This window comes from Equus przewalskii, chromosome 14, assembly GCF_037783145.1.
Source record: "Equus przewalskii isolate Varuska chromosome 14, EquPr2, whole genome shotgun sequence".
Taxonomy (NCBI): domain Eukaryota; kingdom Metazoa; phylum Chordata; class Mammalia; order Perissodactyla; family Equidae; genus Equus; species Equus przewalskii.
In genome coordinates this window covers 57355522-57376589 of record NC_091844.1, presented here as the reverse complement: position 1 = coordinate 57376589, position 21068 = coordinate 57355522, and the positions used below count along the sequence as shown (strand labels likewise).

The following is a 21068-nucleotide window of genomic DNA, read 5'->3' as shown; positions in this document are numbered from 1 at the left end:
AGAACTGGGAAGGGGTTACCAACATGTGTCTCACACTGGTAGATTAAGGCAACTCTTAATATTCTTAACTCTTACCATTCAAAAAAATTGATATTTAGTGATCTTTTTTGAGGACAGGAATTTTTCAAGGTGAAGAGAAATATGACATCATGATCGGGCCCTACAATGTTGTAGGAACAGAAAGAGGAAGGAGGTCAAGGAAGTTCGTATTGCTGGCAGTCAGGTGGTCCAGCTTTGCGTCCTGTTTCTTGCACTAACTAACTTCATGACCTTGGACAGTAACAACAACAATAAAAATAGTGATAACAACTTTTGTTCACTGAATTGTATGTGTTGAGAATTTGCTAAGTGCTTTATACGTACTATTTCATTTAGGATTTAGAACAACCCTATGAACTAGGTGTTATAAGTACACTCTTAGAGAAAGAGAAACTAAGGGGAGAGGAGTTGATATACCTTGCCCAAGGCCACAAAGCTAGTTAGTACCTAAGCTGGTAGTAGAACATAAATATGAATCCAACACTCAAACTTATAATCTTTAGACTACTTTGCTTCAAAGTGTCAGTTTCCTTAGCCATAAAATTCTGAACTTGCGTCACAGGATCTGCAAAGTGCTTGCCAGCCTAGCTCTGGGAGTCCACGGAGATCTAAAGACCTATAAGAAGTAAAACCCATGAGGCATTTTCTAGCACCAGCAAAACCAACTGAATCTGTATGCAGTCACTACACCCTACCAGAACTGGATTTATTTTTGACAAGTGGCTGTTTCCAGAAGTACAATTCTCAGATGACCAGATGATGCTATGTTCATTCAATTTAAAAACTTTGCACCATTCCTGGTTTTATAATCCCATCCCCCCAACAGCAGGAAAGAGTCCCCAAAAGGAGGAAATTTTACCTCAAGGAGCATTATCTGCTTAGCTGCAAACATATTCATCACATTCAGAGGCTAATCAGTGGCCAGAGTGCTCACGGGGCCAACACTGGGTGAGGAGGGTGGAAGAGGAGGTATCGTTTAGGTACCCACTGATATCTTTGCTATAAACTGGACTGCATGGGCAGAGTAGACTCAGTTCTGGCAAGCACAGCCCATGCCAAGGACAAAAGACTGCACTAAGTCCACTTTGCCTTTCTTAGACCATCTCAAGTTTGGGAGAGCTCTAGGTATCTCATTGCCTACGTTCCTGTGTGCTTCTGAAGGTGCTGGAGGAAGAGAAAAGCATATATGGCAATGAATTGACTTGCGAGGCCTAGTCATAATCTGAAATTAAGGTACGCACGCAATGCAGAAGTATAATTTGCTATAAAAACATAGAGGAATCATTGATGAGTTGCCAAAAGCTAATTTGGGGCAGGGAAAGGAAGACTTGTTAACTCTACTAAGGGATACGAGTCTCCATCTAACCACACAGTCTGGGCAGCTGACAAGTCTCCTTCATCTTCCAGACCAAGTGAAATGGTCCAGGCCATGGTTAGGCTGTGAGGGGAGCCCCAAACAACAAGATGTCGTTTAGCAAGATAGCTTGGTTAAGTCAACCTCTCCTTAAAAAAGGGCTCCAGTGTCTTCTGAACAAACGTAAAATAACAGAAGCACAATATCAAAGTTCTTTAATATCTCTCATAAACTTTAATAATGCCACAATGTTCAAACACAATGGTAGTATTTTGACCACAGGCAAATACGGAAGTGCTGCTAGGAAACCTGACAAATGCTACCAGAACACACCCCTCAGAGATTTCCTTCGTCTAGTTCATATTTGACCTTTTGCTCAAATTTTTAGTCCATTTGATCCTTCATGAAGGAAATAAGGAGGATGTTGGAATAGTAATTTTCAATATCCAGATTCCAGACATATCAGCCTGCTACAGACAGAACTCAAATCCAAGGCATTCCTGGAATCCCCATGTTAATTACCACATTATCAAGTCCTGGAAGGACTGTGAGCTATTGTATAAGGATTCTGAGTAACTCGATTCCCCTAATGAACTCGAGCCACCCAGACAATGGAATGAACTGCCTGTTGCCAGTCTGGGCTGCTGCCTCTCACCCCCACAGTCTCGGAGCCTTGGCCTCTCCTGGGTTTGGCACATGGCCTGTCCTTTCCCACTGTCAGCCTCCTTGGCGTTGCTTGGCAGTCTTCATCTTCCACACGGACAGCCCAGAGTCTGGTCCCGCCCCTTTCCTTGACCCAGCTGCTGCCACTTGTGCTGCAGTGTCTGTTCATTCATCACCACCACTGCCTTCTATTCTCTTGGTACTGCACTGTTCTGCCTGGGTTACCAGTTGAGGCTCTGAGACCCCCAACTCCAGCTGTTTTCTGCACCACAGCCATGCTCACCTAGACCTTGTGCTCCAGTGATGAATCCAGGAGGAATTCCGTTGCTCATTGCTGCCAGGTGAACTTGGACTTCTGCTTTTGAGCTTCTTCAGCCTACTCACCCTACCCATTTAACTCTAAAACCCTTTTGATCAATGCTTCTCAACTTTAACGTGCATTTGAATCAACTGAGGGTTGGTTAAAATGCAGATTATGACTCAGCAGGTCTGGAGTGGGGCTTGAGATTCTGCATTTCTTACAACTTCCCAGGTCATAGCAGTTTGCTGGTCAGGATCACGTTTGAATGGCAAAGCTCTAGGAAAGGGGCTCTGTCCTATTCATCTTTGCACTCCTGGAATTTCAACCTTATTATCACTGCCACCGCTTAGGGAGACCTTTCTCATATGCGATAGTAGAGATACAAAGGTGATTCTGACACAACCCCTGCCCTCAAGGACGCATAGTCTGGGGCAGAGTTTCTCAACCTCAGCACTATTGACATTTTGGGCTGATAATTCTTTGTTGCAGGGGCTGCCCTGTGAATTATAAGATGTTTAGCAGCATCCCTGGCCTCTAGTCACTATATATCAATAGCATCTCTACCCACTAGATATCAGTACAACCCAGTTGTGAAAACAAAACTTGTCTCAAGGATTGTCAAACATCCTCTAGGGGGCAAAACTGCCCCTAGATGAGAACCACTGCTCTGGGCGGGGGGGGGGGGGGGGGGGGGGGGGCGGGGGGGGGCGACAGACAAGTAAATTAATACAGGCATACCTCAGAGATACTGTGGGTTCGGTTCCTGACCACCACAAGAAAGTGAGTCATAGGAATTTTTTGGTCTCCCAGTGCATATAAAAGTTCTGTTTACACTATACTGTAGTCTAGGAAGTATGCAATAACATTCCGTCTAAAAAAAAATAACCCTGTATATCCCTTAATTTAAAAATACTCTATTTCTAAAAACTGCTAACCATCATCTGAGCCTTCAGCGAGTCATAATCTTTTTGCTCAATGTTGATGGCTGCTGACTGATCAAGGTGGTGGCTGCTGAAGGTTGGGGTGGCTAGTTCTTGAACTAAGACAACAATGAACTTTGCTGCATCAGTCGACTCTTCCGGTCACAAACGATTTTTCTGTAGCATGCGATGCTGTTTGAAAACATTTTACCCACTGTAGAACTTCTTTCAAAATTAGAATCGATCCTCTCAAACCCTGCTGCTGCTTTAGCAATGAAGTTTATGTCATAGTCTAAATCCTTTGTTGTCATTTCAACAATCTTCACCAGGAATAGATTCCATCTCAAGAAACCACTTTGTTTGCTCAACTATAAGAAGCAATCCATGCATTAAAGTTTTATCATGAGATTGCAGCAATTCAGTCACATCTTCAAGCGCCACTTCTAATTCTAGTTCTCCTGCTATTTCTACTACATCTGCAGTTACTTCCTCCACTGAAGTCTTGAACGCCTCAAAGGCATCCATGAGGGTTGGAATCAACTTCTTCCAAACTCCTATTAATGTCAATATTTTGACCTCTCCCTATGAATCACAAATGCTCTTAACGGCATCTCGAATGGTGGATCCTTTCCACAAGGCTTTCAGTTTACTTTGCCCAGAAGCATCAGAGGAATCACTATCTACGGCAGCTATAGCCTTAGGAAATGTATTTCTTAAACAGTAAGACTTGAAAGTCAAAATCACTCCTTAATCCACGGGCTGCAAATTGGATGTTACATTAGCAGGCATGAAAACAACATTCATCTCATTGTACACCTCCATCAGAGCTCTTGGGTGACCAGGGGCATTGTCAATGAGCAGTAATATTTTGAAAGAAACCTTTTCTGAGTAGTAGGTCTCAACAGTAGGCTTAAAATATTCAGTAAACCATGTTGTAAACAGATGAGCTGTCATCCAGGCTTTGTTCTTCCATTTACACAGCACAGGCAGAGTAGATATAGCATAATTCTTAAAAGCCCTAGGATTTCAGAACAGTAAATGACCAGTGGCTTCAAATGAAAGTCACCAGCTGCATTAGCTCCTACCAAGATAGTCAGCCTGTCCTTTGAAGCTTTGAAGCCAGGCACTGACTTCTCCTCTCTAGCTATGAAAGTCTTAGATGGCATCTTCTTCCAATATAAGGATGTTTTGTCTACATTGAAAATCTGCTGTTTAGCATAGCTACTTTCAGTAATTATCTTAGCTAGATCTTCTGGATAACTTGCTGCAGCTTCTACATCAGTACTTGCTGCTTCACCTTGTACTTTTATGTTATGGCGATGGCTTTCCTTAAATCTCGTGAACCAACCTCTGCCAGCTTCAAACTTTTCTTCTGCAGCTTCCTCACCTCTCTCAGCCTTCATAGAATTGAAGAGAGTTAGGGCCTTGTTTTGGATGAAGCTTTGGCTTAAGGGAATGATGTGGCTGGTTTGATCTTCTATCCAGACCACTAAAACTTCCTCCATCTCAGGAATAAGGATGTTTCACTTGTTATCATTTGTGTGTTCACTAGAGTAGCACTTTTAATTTACTTCAAGAACTTTTCCTTTGCACTCACAACTTGGCTAACTGTTGGGCATGTAAGAGCCCAGCTTGTGGCCTATCCTGGCTTTTGACACACCTTCCTCACTAAGCTTAATCATGTCTAGCTTTTGATTTAAAGTGAGAGACGTGAGACTCTTCCTTTCACTTGAACACTTAGAGGCCATTGTAGGGTTATTAATTGGCCGAATTTCAATATTGTTGTGTCTCAGGGAACAGGGCATCTCCCCAGGCAAGGGAGAGAGAGAGGGAAATGGCCAGTCAGTGGAGCAGTCAGAATACACACATTTATCAATTAAGTTCACTATCTCATACGGGCATGGCTCATGCTGCCTCAAAACAATTACAATAGTAACAGCAAAGATCACTGATCACAGATCACCTAACAAATAAAATAATAATGAAAATTTTTCAAATATTGCGAAAATTACCAAGATGTGACACAGAGACACGAAGTGAGCAAATGCTGTTGGAAAAACAGTGCCAAGAGACTTGCTCGACTCAGGGTTGCCACAAACCTTCAATCTGTGAAAAATGCAGTACCTTTGAAGAGCGATAAAGCAATGCACAATAAAAGGAGGGATGCCTCTAATTGAAATGATGGATGAAGTTACAGAGCTGTGTACACACTATTCAGGAAAATGGGTTACTAGCATTTCAGAGTGTGTGATGAGCATCCGGCACATAGTAAGTCTTCAAGTAAAGCTCGTTAGATAAACAAATGAACTGCTGATGTCCTCATGTTCCCTGGTAACTACAACAATTTACCTTTCTGGCCTCGTCTAGTGGAAACCAGACTTGCACATTCCAAAGACAAACATCTAACTACTTCACCGACATAATGAATTTCCATGGATATATTTACCAGGTGTATTACAAGGGAAGAAAGCAAGCTCATCTTTCAGAGTAATTCAGATGGATTATAGATATTTGTAAGAAAATGAGACTGCTGCAATAATAAACAACAGTTTTCTAAAAGGAAAGTTTAGAAAACTGCTTTTTTGGCATTATTATGCACACAAATTAGAAAATGACAAAAAGGAATGTGTGTGCATATATCTCTAAATGAATTCAAGCAGATTCAAGCATTTTGTAGACTGGCTCACCTTAATGCGTGCTCTTAAGCAGCTGTGTCTTTTCCACTACAGGTTTTGTGAGGATGAACGCATCTCTAAGGCACTGTCTATTATGAGATGCTCATGCTCCTACACAGATGCGTGACATCTGACCACGCATAAATAGGATGGCACTCCAGAAAACAGATAAGCTTGGGGAACCTGAGTAAGAGGGAAGCCAGGGAGGGCCCACATTTACCGAATGGAGGAGATGAGGAACAGAGCTGTGGAGTTGTGGTCTTAGCGTCAGATGGTAGAGCAAAGATAAATAATGTCAGCATTTGGACTCATATAATGAGGTTGCAAGTTGAAGATGTTTGGGTTATTTATCTTAATATAGATGCAGGAATAGAGAAGAGTATGAGTGTGAAGCAGAACAATAAGTCTATAACTGGAGAGTACAGAGGTGCAAGGGCATCTGAGGACAAACAAAAAGAAGAGGAATGGAGAAGGGGGGTGCATAGCATGGAACATTCCAGTGCAAACTTTTAGACACGTACTTGGTAGATGTTATTATCCCTTAATATTTTGTAAATGGAAGCCAAAAATAGGCCCACGGGGGAAGTTCTTGGAAATATATACCTAACGGACTGGAATACCCACAGCTGCCAAAGGAAAGTGTGACACTTGGTCCCATTGCCAAAGTCAGTAAGCCTTTGCCCAAATAACGGCAAACCTTTCCTTTCAGAATACAGTTTCTTAATTTAAGCCCCAATGTCAATTCCTGCACAAGAGTGGAAATCAGCAGATCTGAAGGTGAGCCAGACCCCATGGCTAGTTGGCTACATGAAAAAACATTTTTGCTCCAATTTTCCCATCTGGAGAATGGGGAAGTTAATATTTTCCACCAACCTATGCTGAAGGAATATTGTGATGAGTCAGAAGACAAATCTCTAATTTTTTGTTTAATGAAGAGTGTTGCATTTACTGTAGTAAAGGCTTGTTCTGTTTCAGTTCATAAATTGAAAAAATCATGATATAAATAATTCAACCTAAGAAAACCAAAAACCCTTGGACAACACTCCCTTTTGGTTTTAGTATTAGAAATGTGTTCGAGGGGTCTAGTCTCTTTCACGGGCAGCCAAAGCTCCTGGTACCTGAGGGGTCTAGTTAGTAAGTTATTCTCCTCTGTTCACAAAAAGGAAACAAATCCACAAATGTCAATTTAGGACTATTGTCCCATGTTCTATCTAATTTGTGCCTTTCAGTAGCATGGGATAACAGCAAAGGCTCTGGAACCCTCCAGAGGGGAAAATGGATAATTAGTACAGCAGTATTAGCTGCCACTGGCAGCACTGGGTTGTGACAATGCAACATCCTGAGTAACCAACTCTGAAGACAGTTGCCAGTTCTGTCTCATTAACAGCAAGAAAAAACCACGCAGAGATTCAGCAAAAAGAAATAATAAAATGAAATAAAACAATACAAATCAAAACAAACACTACTCAAGAGAGTTTTGCTTCTCAAGCCTAAGAAACCTATTTGGGTCCAATATACAGACTATTAGAGAATTGCTGGTCCCCACTAAAGCATGGGAATTGCTCTTCTTTTGTGGCACCTGCCTTCTGCTAGTTTCTGAATAGAAAGTGCCTCACGATTTGTTGCAGTGAGATTATCTTAATAATTCTTTCCATGTGAAAGGAGCGTAAATCTGACTGGAATGATAGCAATCTAACAGAATAGCAGCATGGCATGCCAACTACAGCCTCAAGATCTGGATTCTCAAGCAATCACTACTTTGCTGTATCATCTTGGGCAAGTCTGTACCTCATGTTAGTTTCTTCTTCCGCAAAGTGACAAGACTGAGCTAGACACCTTTCAGACCTGTAGGAAGAGACACAGAGGGTGGAGTGGAAGTCACAGGATATGTTGATGCAACATGTGATGGAAAGCAACCAGTAACTCCTCAGATTGAGTGGACCTGAGTCATCTCTGCTGAGCAGTAAATGAGAATCAGCAGCTTGGTTTTATTCTTTTGTTTGTTTGTTTTTGTTTTTTGGGTTTTTTTGTTTTTGTTTTCTGAGGAAGATTAGCCCTGAACTAACATCTGCCGCCAATCCTCCTCTCTTTTTTTGCTGAGGAAGACTGGCCCTGAGATAATATACATGCCCATCTTCCTCTTCTTTATATGTGGGACACCTACCACAGCGTGGCTTGACAAGCTGTGTGTAGGTCCACACCTGGGATCCAAACCAGCAAACCCTGGGCTGCCAAAGCAGAATGTGCAAACTTAACTGCTGCGCCACTGGGCTGGCCCTGAGAAGAAGCAGCTTGGGAAGTAATGCTGTAAAGCTCTGAGCCCAGGACTTCCGGGAATCATAGCTAATAACCTAGTGCTGTACTTCCCTCAGTAAGAAGAAGGAATTTCTCTTTTGGAGAAAAATCAAAACAAAATAAAAACAAACCCCTAAAGGTGTGCTGGGCTCACAATTCTTTCCGATAGTGGTTTAGTCCTGCCGGGCAGGTGGGAGCCACATAGACGCCACAGAGACGAGACAGTGGGCTGATTAGCTCCACTGGGAGTGCTGCGTAGGGTAAAGCTTTGTCATCCCATCTCTTTGAAGAGGCATTCTCTGGAGGCCTTTAAAAATAGGACACGCTCTCAGCAGGCAAGATGACAGGAAATGAATCTGCCTGGGGGAAGTGGATAGAGAAGACAGCCTTCCAAATATTTGGGGCACTGGGTCCTGTGGACAGTTGGACTCCAAAGCAAATGGAGATATTGAAATTATGTTTATTCAACCTGAAACTCCTAGACACAGTGAAATATCCAGTTGAATCAACTATTTTGCAGGGGAAAGGAAAAAACCTCCGCTAGTGAAATCCAACTTGTTTTTGTTATTGTTGATGTTTCTTTATTATTATTATTGATTTATTTTTACTGAATTTAGCTTTCAAGGGGCCAGATACCAAAGTTACAGTGCTTCAGGCAAAATCTCATTTCTTTCCTATTTACCTTCTTAGTCAAGGTGCATTTTTAATGTTTTGGACAAGAACTACCGTTTCAACACAGGAAGAAAGTTTGTGGGGATTTGCTGCAGCTCCCGCTGTGCTCCACAGTGATCAAAAGAAGCTCCTCCCTAGGGAGAAGGGCTCCAGGCGCTGGACGGTGCGCACATAAAAAGCACCTGTGATTTTGGCTGTACCCGTTTGGTCCCAACCACCTCCCTAAAACTGGTTATTGACATATTCCTGTGTCTAAGCAATTCACATTGTGTAAAGAAATGATAACCTGAATATTTTACTTACTCAACAAATACTTTTCATTGAGATGTAATTTACATACCATAAGATTTACCCTAAGTGTATAATTCAGTGGTTTCTAGTATATTCACAAGGTGTGTAACCATCATCATTCCCTAATTCCAGAACATTTTAATCACCCAAAAAAGAAACCTTGTACCAATTACCAGTCACCCCTAATTTCCCCCTCCCCCAGCCCCTGGCAATCACTAACCTACTTGCTGTCTTTATGTATTGGCCTATTCTGGATATTTCATATAAATGGCATCATACAACATGTGGCCTTTTGTGGCTGGCTTCTTTCACTCGGCATAATGTTTTCTAGTTCCTAAGGCAGCATGTGTCAGTACTAATCTTTTAAGCAATTATGATGTACAAGACAGCTGGGTATTAAAGTTTTTCTCTTCTTCCAGAGGTATAGAGTTGGAGCAGACTCAACTCACCTTCATGACCTATTCTGGATGTCATGGTCGCAGGCAGCATATTTATAGTGCAGACCAAGGGTTACCATCACCAAAAATAGCTGGGTTAACCCAATGGGACACGGCAAATTTCACAGAACATAAGCAAGAGACAGGACATAACCGGGGATTGAGGAGAGAAAGTACAAGATAAAGGAAGTGTCCAAAGGGCACAGTTAAGATCTGAGTACTCGGGGAGAGACCAAGTAAAAGAGAAAGAGCAGTGAGCAAGACAAGGTCAGTGGCCAGGGATGTAGGCCAAGCAGCCACGGATCTAAGTATCTGGGTCTATAGCAGCAGCCCTGACTAAGGGCATGGGCTCCAGAGTTCTCTGTGACGGAACCACAGAATATCTGCACTGGAGCTGTCTTCCACAACTCCATCACTTTAAAGGTAAACATTCTGAGCCCCAGAGAGGCTAAGAAATCTCCCCAAGCTCACAAACCTTAGGGATTACCTCCTTAGTCTCCTTCCCCTCAGTAGGATACATTTTCCACAATATCTTACTGCCACAGTCCCAACAGCTGGATTTGGCGACATGTCAGTGTCAAAATGCAGGTCAGGTGGCATATACTCACACACCCTCATGCTATGCAAGAGTCAGCTGAAGGTCTTAAGATATTTTTACATTAGCTCAAAAAGAAAAATTTGGTGTCCTTTGATCTAATCCCTGTTGGTTAATTGTTTAAACATATGGGGTTCCTTTATATTTTAAATAAGTTTCATAAATTAGTATCAATCTATAGGTTTAGAAACTGAAAGAAATGAATGAAGTTCCCTAAAAGGTCAGCCAGTGGAAAAGGCCTAATTCTGTACTGTGATTAGAACAGTCATGTCCAGAATATGCACATAAATTTCATGGAATAACCACTAAAGAGTGTTTACTGTTCAACAGCATTGTAAAATTAACAGATCAAAAGGCATGATTCCCAGAGCACTTTGCCGTTTAAAATTCAGAGCTGTGGCTTTTTAATCAATTTCTGCTGGAATCACGTTATAGAGGAAATGTTTGTTCCTTCAGAAAAATAAAAAGGAAATTAAAAATAAACACACCTTAATAGCTTTGAGATGGGTTAAAATTTTCTTGGTACATTCATATAATGAAACAATTGAAGGCATTAAAATGGTGGTATAGTTGTAGGTTTACTGACATGGAGAGTCTGACAACTTGCTAAGAGAATAAAGATCACAGAAGAATATTTACAGATTGATGTCTATACATCTTATAAAAAATATATATATATATATAAATTTATATTTGAGTATATATAGAAAGAAAACATCTGGAGGGACATCCATAAAATATCGAGAATTATATCCCCAAGCTGTGGAATTATAAGAGGATTTAGTTTTTGTTTTGTTTGTTTTATTGTTCTCTTATCTTTATCTTCTAATATTTATGAAATGAACATGCATTACTTTATAATTAAAAATGTTAAAAACAGACTTCGTTTTGAAGATTATGATTGTAAGACTGGTTCCTTATTTGTTCTACAAAAATATCTTTTGGAATCCATGACAAAGTAAGACGAAGTTGTCCTTACCATCTTCAGAAACTCAGGAAGTACTCAATTACTCTGCATCAAAAATGAATCAATACAAAGGGAAGCTTACGAAAGGAAACAAATATGTGGGGTCTCGACCTACTCTCCATCCTCCCCGCCTGCTTCTATGCCCTTGAGTCTCAAAGAGGTACAGCTCCTTTTCACTCCTTTTGATTTCTTAAATCAGCATCTTCTGTCTAGGTGAAACAAAAAATTTGTGCTTTAGGATTTATCTTCAAGCTTTATGCTGTCTACTTGATATAGGAAACATGCAAGTCACCTCAACCTTATTGCAATGTTTACAGGAACATCTTTTCAGTGGGCACATTTGCTGAGCTTGTTTTCACCCACCTCTACCTCACAGGAAAGTCCTCTTAATAGGGCACTTTGAATCACCCTATTTGCTTATTCATGAGGTTGAAAGCTACAAGAATAGATCATGTTTATGTTACAAGGGATCAAACTACCAGGGTCATGATAAACAATCATGAGAGGCATCAGTTTCACCATAGATTATATTAATGGTTTTGTCTAGAGGTGTACGGTGCACATCCTCTAAAAGTGGTCCAGGAGAGAGAGAGATTCTCCTTAGTCTCCTATAAATTTCACAAGTACTTTAAAAGATGTACTTCTAATTTCAAAACCAATGGAAATTCATTGCTTCATTGAAAAATACAAGATGGGATTGGATACCAAGCTGATCACATAAATAAAATCAGAAGCTCTTACTTGTAGATCTGGAATCGTGGCTTGTCAGACATAGTGTAAGACTTTATCAATTGTAGCAAAGGCAGGTTAGTTTTTTATCTTACAATGTTTAACAATTATTCTCACGTTCTCAAGGTCTATTGCTCCAGTTTTTAACAGCTTTATTCAGGTACTATTAACATACAATAAACTGAACATATTTAAAGTGTTCAATTTCACAAATTTCATAAGTTTTGAAACACGTATCTGTGAAACTACTGCCACAATCAAGATAATGGACAATCCACCACCTCCAAAACTTTCCTCGTACACCTATTTGTTTCCTCCTCAACCAACCACTGATCTTTGTGTCACTATAGATTAGTTTGAATTTCCAACAGTTTTACAAAAATGGAATGATCCATTAGGTACTTTGGGGGGGTGGTGAGTCTGGCTTCTTTCATTCAGCATAATTATTTTCAGAGTCAACCATGTTGTTTCATGTATAAATAGTAAATTTTTTAAAATTTCTGAACAATTTTGTAGTGTGTGGATATAACACAATTTGTTTACTCATTCATTTGTTAATAGACATCTGGGTTGTTTGCAAACGTACAAGTCTTAGTATAGACAGATGCTTTATTTTCTCTTGGGTAAATACCAAAGAGTAGAATGACTGGATTAAGTGGTAGGTGTATGTTTAGCTTCTTAAGAAACTATCTCCTAATGTGATTATACCATTTTACATTCCAGCCAGCAATGTAGGGGAGTCCTAAGCCCTCCATGTACTCACAAATATTTGGCATGGTCTTCTTAATTGTAGCCATTCTATTCAGTACACAGCAATTTTTCATTGTGGTTATAATTTGCCTTTCCTTAGTGACTAATGATGTTGAGCATCTTTTCATGTTTGTTACCTGTATATTTTTTTTTAGTGAAATATCTGCTCAAATCTTTTCTCAATTTTTATGGTATATTTTCTTAATTGTTGAATTGTGAGCATTCTTTATGTATTCTGCATAGAAGCCTTTTGTTAGAGAAATATTTGCCAGTATTTTCTTTTAGTCTGGCTTATTTTTCATTCACTGAATAATGTCTTTTGAAGAGTAGAAGGTTCATATTTTATCAGTTTTTTTCTTTAACAGATCATGTTTTCAGTGACCTAAGAAATGTTTGCCTAACCTAAGGTTTCAAAGATTTTCTTCAAAAAGTTTTATACGTTAGTTTATGATCCATTTTGAATTAATTTTTGCAATATAAGTGACGTATAGATTAAAATTCCTTTTTTTCTGTGCTTATGGGTATCTAATATTTCTAGCAACATTTGTTCCTCATTGACTTGCCTTTGCATTCTTGTTTTTTAAAAAATTGTTCATATACATGTGGATCTATTTCTAAACTCTTCACTTTATTTGATTGATCTTTTTATTTTTATTCCACTACCATACTATCTTGACTACCGTAGTTATAAAATAAGTCTTGAAATCAGGTCGTGTTATGCCCCCAATTTTGTTCTTCTTTTTCAAAGTTGTTTTAACTATTCTAGGTTCTTCATATGTCCAAACGAACTTTAGAAAGAACCTGACAATTTCTACCAAAAAAAGGAAAGTCTACCAGGATTTTCATTGGGATTATGTTGAATCTCTAGACCAATTTGGAAATAATTAATATCTTAAAAATGCTGAGTCTTCATGAAAGGTACATCTCTCCATTTACTTAGGTTTCCTTTAATTTCTCTCAGCAAAATTGTATAGTTTTCAGTGTATAGGTCTTGCCTGTACAGATTTATCCCTAAGTATTTCATATTTTTGATGATATTGGTATTATTGGTATTATTGGTAAAATGGTATTATTTCTCTAATACCAATATACATTTATTGCTAGTATATAGAAATACAATTAATTTTTGCATATTGATCTTGTACCCTGCAAACTTGTTAAACTCCCTTCCTAGTTTTAGCAGTTTTATGTTTGTACATTCCATTGGATTTTCAGTACAGACAAGCATGTTGTCTGTGAATACAGAGAGTTTTACTTCTGTCTTTCCAATATTTCCCCTTTATTGCACTCGCTAGAATCTCCAGTATACCACTGAATAAACTTGGTGAGATCAGATGTCCTTGTCTTGTTCCTGATCTTAGGGGAAACGCATTCAGTCTTTCACTGTGAAGTGAGACGTTAGTTTCACATTTCTCATGTATGTCCTTTATTAGGCTGAAGAACTTCCTTTCTATTTCTAGTTTTTCTGAGAGTTTTTATTAGGAATGGATGCTGGATTTAGTCATCGCTTTTTCCACATCTATTGAGATGACCATATGTTCTTCCTTTTTTAGTTTGTTAATATGATGCTCTTCAGCATAATGATATGGTTACTACTTTATTATTTTTGCTGCTGTTAAATTCCAAAACAGAGCAATTTTCTGAATAAGCAGAAGGTTAGTCAAGGTTACTGCCTCCATGACATTAGATTGGACTGAGCGAAATAAAAAAATAACTATTTTCTTTTCTAAGAATGCTCTTTTGAATTTCAATTGTTTAAATCTTTTACAACTGCCTTTCTGTCTACATTTTCCAAATCCAGCTGGGCTGGTTCTGAACTAGCATTAGAAAAGGAAAAAAGTGCACTGAATTTTAAAGTTGATATGTAACTTAAAATGGGGCCTCAAATCGTGATCTCTGCCTGAAGAATTGGTTAAAATAGATAAAGACAAATAAATATGAATCACATCTTTAATGGCACTCTCTTATCCAAAATAAACCTTCTGGAACACTTATCTAATGTCTTTTCATGAAACTAGAGTAGCAATCATCTTAGAAAACGATTTTCCAGTAACGGGGTCCCAGAGATATGAATTTATCTAAGTTTTACCTTGGTTCTGTGTAGCCTTTGGCACATGGTTACAATACATTAAGAAACAAAAGGGGGGAATACTGAAAAGCTTCTTCCAATGAGAACATTTGTCGCTGGGCTGTATCAAGAAATGAACCTGGGCATGCCACCAAGATAAGTAATTGCACTGGCCTCAGACCAATTTAAATTGTGTACTACAGACCTTCTATGTAGAAAGAAGTTTGTAGGTTTTGTATTCAATTGGTACGTAGAAAAAACATCATATGAAAGTGGTTTTGTTCTCTAAGCAGGACCTGAGTTTCTATCGTTAAGACAACCTCTGTGGGTACCTAGAACAACTTGACATGGAAGGCATGATGAAAAGGCAAGTGCTGGTTTATGCTGATCATGGTCAATTCTGCAATTTAAGGGCGTAAAGAGATCGAGAAGTAGACTTGCCACTTGGGTGCTGGGAAAAAAGTAATTTGCTAAAAGGAACACCACTTGAATAAGTTTAGATACCTCTGCAAAGCAACGTATTCACTTCATTGGAAAAAACCTGGAGAAATTCAAAGGGCTTAAAGGATTAGAAGGATTTTTTTCTATTAATTTGAGCACTCTGTATGAATACAGAATTTGATTAAATACTAATAAATGTTTTACATAAAAAATCTGCTTAGTTTATTATAAATATTAAAATTAGGAGTATATTTCTCTGTTCAAGAATGATAAAAATTTAGGGGCTGGCCCCATGGCTGAGTGGTTAAGTTCGTGCCTTCCACTTCAGCAGCCCAGAGTTTAGCTAGTTCAGATCCTGGGCATGGACCTAGCACCACTCATCAAGCCATGTTGAGGTGGCGTCCCACACAGAAGAACTAGAAGGACATACAACTATGTACTGGGGGCCTTTGGGGAGAAGAAGAAAAAAATGCTAAGATAAAATGATAAAAATTTAGCTGAGATCATGAGTTTTCACAACAAAACGATTTTCCATTCTCAAAGTTTGTTTCTCTTTTAAAATAGCTATAAGCATGAATTCAAGAACATCAGCTTGTAAAGAAAATTTTTCCACCATTTTTAACGGCTAAATATCATTTCCAAATTAATTTATGACAAAAAGTCTGAATTGTTACATAGGTCATATGGGATTTACAAGTATAATAATATAATGTCCATAATACTCAATATATTCAGTTTACAAACTTAAAGTTCCAGGAGTACATATATCCATTTAAACGTTCACTGATATTCAACTGTTTAATTAGAATGGAACACCTGTTGATCTCAGATTGTACTTTTACAGAATTATAGAGGCCAACATTTTACCCAAGTGGTCATTAATTCAGAAAAAGTTCTTTTTGATTAAATTACCAGTTGGACTGATATTCCCATAAACTGACTGGTTATTGGTTACGTATAGGCCAAGGCTGACTGAGACATTATATGGATGTCAATGTAGTCAAGACTATTAATAATGAAATCATCAAAAGGGTCAAATAAAATGATTCTGAAATCAATATGCAACTTCAGATTAACATAAAGAGGAGATGCAACTCATTAAATCAACTTATTCCACTCAATTCTTTGGGAAGAAGTATGCTTTCCTTTTAATTTGGCAAGGAATCTTTATAACCTGCATGCTTCCATATACCATTGCTAAAACACTTGTGAATTTCAATGAGTTTAGTCACTCTGAGCAAAAACTCAGAGTCAAAGAAAACGTGGATGCGCCACAAACACTTTTGCGTAAACAAATATAAAATAAATTTAGAAAACAAAAGACTAGGCTACCTTATCAGGAATATTAGAAAAAGTAAACCTGGTTGATTTGGTCATTATGATCTTCTAGGGACTGAATTATATTTTTCTCAGAATCTGCTCCCAGCATCTTCCAAAACATTTATGAATGGAAATGCACTGGGTAGAACAGGTCCACTTGTAATTCTAAAGCTACCGAGTCTTGAGGCCCTCAGAGCCTTCCATGTAACAGATGAGGTTTAAAAATCACCAAATTTGAGATTACTGACTTCTGCCCCCACCCTGCTTCCTTACCAGTCATTATTTGGGTATTTGAATGCAGTCTTGGGAAGTATTGTAATAGCATATAGGTTTCTTTTTTCAGATTTTCACACTGTAATTCAATGAAAAACCTGGATAACCCTGCTTAAAACTATTTTGGTGAAAACTGAATCATAAAGATAACCAGCATGGGGAAAGATAGCATAACTGCACTGTGATAAATGACTTTGTAGGCCCAGTGACAATGACAGATTCTCAGGACACTATTTGTCGGCATTTTGTCACAAAGTGCCAGTGTGATCTTCCGTTAAAAAGCTTCCATCCGCTGCACACACAAGGTTTGTGTGTAAATTCACATTCCAAAGTATTTCCTGCACCTTAAAATATAACCCTCAGTGATGTGCACCAGTGTGCCACAAAGACGTAGCCATACGAAAGAAGGGAGTATGTGTCAGAGCTAGAAATAGATGAATAAACAAAACAATCCCTATGGTGCAAGATCTCTCATTTTATTGGTCAGAGAGACACACAATCAGTGTAACTGTGTGAAGTGAGAACTTTCAGGGGAGAGTCAGGAGAAGGCTTCCCAGAGAGGTTGGCATTGAAGTTGTACTGGAAAAATGAAATGGTGTTTGCCAGGCAGATAATTCAGAAGTCACTGATATTTGATTTTAAGATGTATTTCTGTACTACCTTTGAATAACAGTAGATCTAAAATTAGAATTTGAGCAATATTATATTAATGTGTAATAGCCATTAAGGCAAACTGCCTGTTCTGTATACCACTTCTTCCACTAAACTATTAGTACACTTTTAGGCATGGTATTTAACGTTCCTGGGCCTCAGTTTCTTCATCTGCAAAATGGGGATAATAACAGTACCTAACGTACAGTGACGTTGGCAGGATTCAATGGCAGAGACATTTAAAGTGTTTAGTACAGTGGCTGGTACCTAGTAAGCACTCAACAAATGTTAACTATTATTGTGATTATTAACATTCTCCTCATCTTACAGGTGATAAAATAAAGCCATAGTGCCCTCATTTCCTAACCTGTAAAATACGGTTGATAGAAGTATTTACTTTCAAGTGCTGCTGTAGAATAAGGATTTGAAGCTACGTAGTTTGAGGCCAGAGCCTGTGGGCAGGACGGCCACACTCTAACAAGTTCTCCACACATCTGGCTGCCCCAGCATCACGGACACATCTGCTCTGATGTGATGTGCTGAGAGCTGACAACCTCTGAGAACCTCAACTGGACTTTGCCTCTGCAGGTGCTTCCCATATTAGCTCATTAGATTGCAAAACAGTTTTTAATTCTTATTTTTTAAATTCTAGGCTGCCCTGTAATTTTATTAACATTTGAGTAGGTTTTGTTAGGCTGTGGGGTGGAGAACAAGAAATGGGGCACCCAGGCTTCATACAAGAGAGACTTTTCCCCTTTGTCACATCCTTAGAGATCCCTACAGACAACTTCAAAGAGCTTCCTTAGCTTAACGAGGGGTCCCTAGGAGCAGGTCAACAGCCCCATTTAATGAAATTGTTCCCAGAGAAGGAGTGGAAAAACAGAATGAAGTGCCTTCACAGGCTCTTCAAAAATCTCTTCAAAAACAAGGCTCCAGAATGACCTGATGGTCCTATTAGATATAGATTGCAGGGCCCCACCTCCAGAGTTCCCGATTCAGTAGGTTTGGGATGGGGTCTGGAGTTTGCCTTTCTAGCAGGTTCTCCCATCAAGAAGACAATTCACAAGGAAGAGGAAGCTACTACAAAATAAACACAGTCATATATTAGGCCAGTGCCAATTCCCCTCCTGCAGATTGTACCTGATAGCATTCTTAGGCAATCCTCTCCTCTGCTGCTTCTCAGATCTTCTCTGAACAGATTTCCAAATGGGCATCTTGCTTTACATGCAGGGCCCTACATGGCTGCCATCCAGAACACCTCCCTGTCCCATTTTGTTTTCTCTTTATATATTATACCCACTAGGGGGTCCAGCATCTCAGCGTGGCCAACATCTAATTTCAGTCTCATGATGATAAGTGAAAACAACCAGGTTTCAGGGCCTTTGCTATTCCTGAAACTCACTACATCCCTCTTCCTCTGTCTTATGTTATCCCTGCCTGACCCATTTATTTATTTATGCTTCTTTCCACTCAAATAGAAGCTCCATGAGGGCAGAGAATTTGTTTATTTTGTTCACTGGCTTGCAGTAAGTGTTCAAAAATTTGGTTACACTAGCAACATTCATTATTAGTAGTATCAGTAACATCAAAAATAAATTCTCCCAGAATTAAGTTTGTAAGTTATTTAAAAGCTGAGCTTCAGTGAAGCTATCTTTGGCAAAGACAAGGCTAATCTTCCTGATTCAAGCTGAGATACTGTTTTCTAACGTCTCTGGTTCAACTTCCCTCTGATATTTATTCCAGGCTGGAGACAGATAATATCCATCAGTTCTCAGATTGATGTAAGGCAGTAGTAATAAAATAAGCTACCTACATCATGTAATCATATTAGTTTTATGATTCATATTTTTCTGAGTTAGGAAAAATAGCTATTTTGGTTTAGGCTGGAGTAGAATTCTGACTCATGTCAACAAATCACTGACAAACCAGGCACTGATAGAAATAAAAAACAGAAAGCAGCTTTTATTAGAGAAAACCTACCACAACTCTACATAACCATTGGTTAATCGCAGGTTAATGCAATATCCTCTAAAACAAAAATACACATGGCTATATGCCAACAATTAAAAAACAAAATATGTGATTAGAATGATAGGAATATTTCTTTAAAATGTTATTCTGCATTGTGCTTTTTCAAAGATAGAAGCTATTGAAAAATGAAATAAGCTTAATTTATAACTTAAATATAAAATTCCTCAAACCCTATAAGTCTATTACTTTAAGTGGGCCTTATTCAAGAGAACTGTCTTCATCTGAAAATCATGGCAGCATGTAAACAAGACAGTAAATTGTGATATTTTCTCAATTTTTTAAAATTGTATTTTATTTTCATTACATTGGAAAATTGATGATGGTGTTTGCTTCACTCCTTGCCGTGGTGTCTGAAGCTCTGTGACGTCATTGCTGTGGGGATTCAGTGTACAATGACGGTGCAGATTTCTGGTGGGTCAGGGTTGAGAACAACAAGAGGCCAGACCAGGGTTTCGTTGGAAAGGAGCAGCTAAATATGGATCCATGGGAACGAGTGCTGTCACGAGGAAAACCTAATTATTTTTCTTTCTTTACATCTTAAGCAGGCCAAGTAAACTTGCTGGAACTGGGCTAAGTTTTGAAGGGAGGAAAAAAAAAACCAAAAGCATCAACAAGTGACTTGCAAATTCTGGTGTGCATCAGAATTTCCTGGAGAAATGATTCAAAATATGATTATCTGAGCCTCACCTCCAGACTACCTAATCAGAGACTCTCATGGAGGGGGCTGGCAATCTGTATTTTTAAAAATCCTTTCCAGGTGATTCTGGGACTTAGCACAATGTGAGAGCTGGTGGCTTAGACTTCACACTTATGCACCAAGGACTGTATTAAATCATTTCCATGTACTGCATTAGCTAATTTACTAACCTTTGCTACAATTCTATGAGGCAAGTATTATTATTACTCCCATTTTGCAGAGAAGGAAACCAAGACTTGGTACCATTCCCAAGGTCACATGACCAATAACTGAAGAAGCTAGAAACATCTGGCGGCAAATCTCACACTATTAACCACTACACAAAACTGCCTCCAACCACACAGAGTATATGCCGCATGTAAATGCAGACCATTGCTGTCTAAGTAAAACCTAGAGATAGTTATGAGAGTTCGTCCAAAAATAATGCTAACATTTTTATTTCCTGAGTGTAACTGATGAGGAAACAAATATGTACATATTAGAATTCAGTCTTCAGGACTCTTGTAATTACGTTAGGATTGATCAGACCCAAGCCCGTCATATCAAGTGCCTTCTGTGTTCAGCACATGGGAAGATAATTTTTTGGAAGTTGTTCTTTTTCTCCTCAACATTTTAATGAGATGTTTGAACATAAAATTGCTGCCTGGGGTAAGGAATTCCTATAGATGTTATAGTCAGTAGAACCTGAAAATGATTCTATGGATCTGTCACTACTATAAAAGCACTTACCAGGAAGCTTTCCAGCTTCCAGGATGCTGAAAAAATGCTGAGCTGAGTAGTTAATACAGGCAGACTCAAGGAGAAGGCCTTTAATTCCTGGCACATTCCTGTTTACAGGAGGGTATGAGAATGGCTTCATTTCACAACAGAGAGAAATCGAACTGAAAAACTATTTTACG

The 21068-nt window shown here is 38.9% G+C and overlaps 1 protein-coding gene and 1 long non-coding RNA gene across 39 annotated transcripts in view; both read right to left on the bottom strand.

Moving 5' to 3' along the window:
• The window catches only part of LOC139075579 (uncharacterized), a 45621-nt gene extending 42438 nt beyond the window's left edge, over positions 1 to 3183 (bottom strand). The window contains exon 1 of the long non-coding RNA XR_011526121.1: positions 3096 to 3183. This is a non-coding gene — a long non-coding RNA (uncharacterized lncRNA). The remainder of the gene's footprint in view (positions 1 to 3095) is intronic.
• Positions 1 to 21068, bottom strand: part of SLC8A1 (solute carrier family 8 member A1) — a 374952-nt gene that overhangs the window by 171517 nt on the left and 182367 nt on the right. The window lies entirely within an intron of this gene.